This window comes from Nicotiana attenuata, unplaced genomic scaffold, assembly GCF_001879085.1.
Source record: "Nicotiana attenuata strain UT unplaced genomic scaffold, NIATTr2, whole genome shotgun sequence".
Taxonomy (NCBI): Eukaryota; Viridiplantae; Streptophyta; class Magnoliopsida; order Solanales; family Solanaceae; genus Nicotiana; species Nicotiana attenuata.
Window position 1 is genome coordinate 23633 of NW_017678102.1, and position 639 is coordinate 24271.

Consider the following 639-nt stretch of genomic DNA (forward strand, 5'->3'; position numbering starts at 1 on the left):
TGATTTGAGGTGATTGAGATCGAAATTTTCAGTTGAAAATCGAAGAAGAACACAGCTACAATATACCGCTACGGTATACAATATGCTGTAGGAGTATATAGCTATACTGCAACACTATACTATTATAGTTTACAAAATAGTGTACCGCTACAGTATACTAATATACTATAGGAGTATGTAGTTATACTGCAACAATATACTATTATAGTATACAATATATTGTTATGGTATACTGTAATAATATGCTATACAGTATACTGTAGGAGTATATAGCTATACAGTAACAATATGTTGTAATAGTATACAATATACTATAATAGTATACTTATTACCCGTAAATTCACTTGTCTTTTCCCTTTTAATTTGTTTAAGCTTTTACCCAGCGTGAGGGGCAAATTGAAAATACAAAAAAAAAAAAAAAAAAAAATTATAGTATGCTATATAATGTAACGGTATACTTACAATTAGAGCCTTTTAGAATTTTTTGAAATTATTATTGACAATTGATATTATTTCAATTTAATAATCGAATTAATTTTTTTTAACTCTTTGCGTACAATTGTATACCCTGTTGGTATAGCTATATACTATACTGATATCATATGTTACTAGTTAATATTTTTCGGTTGTATTAGCTAC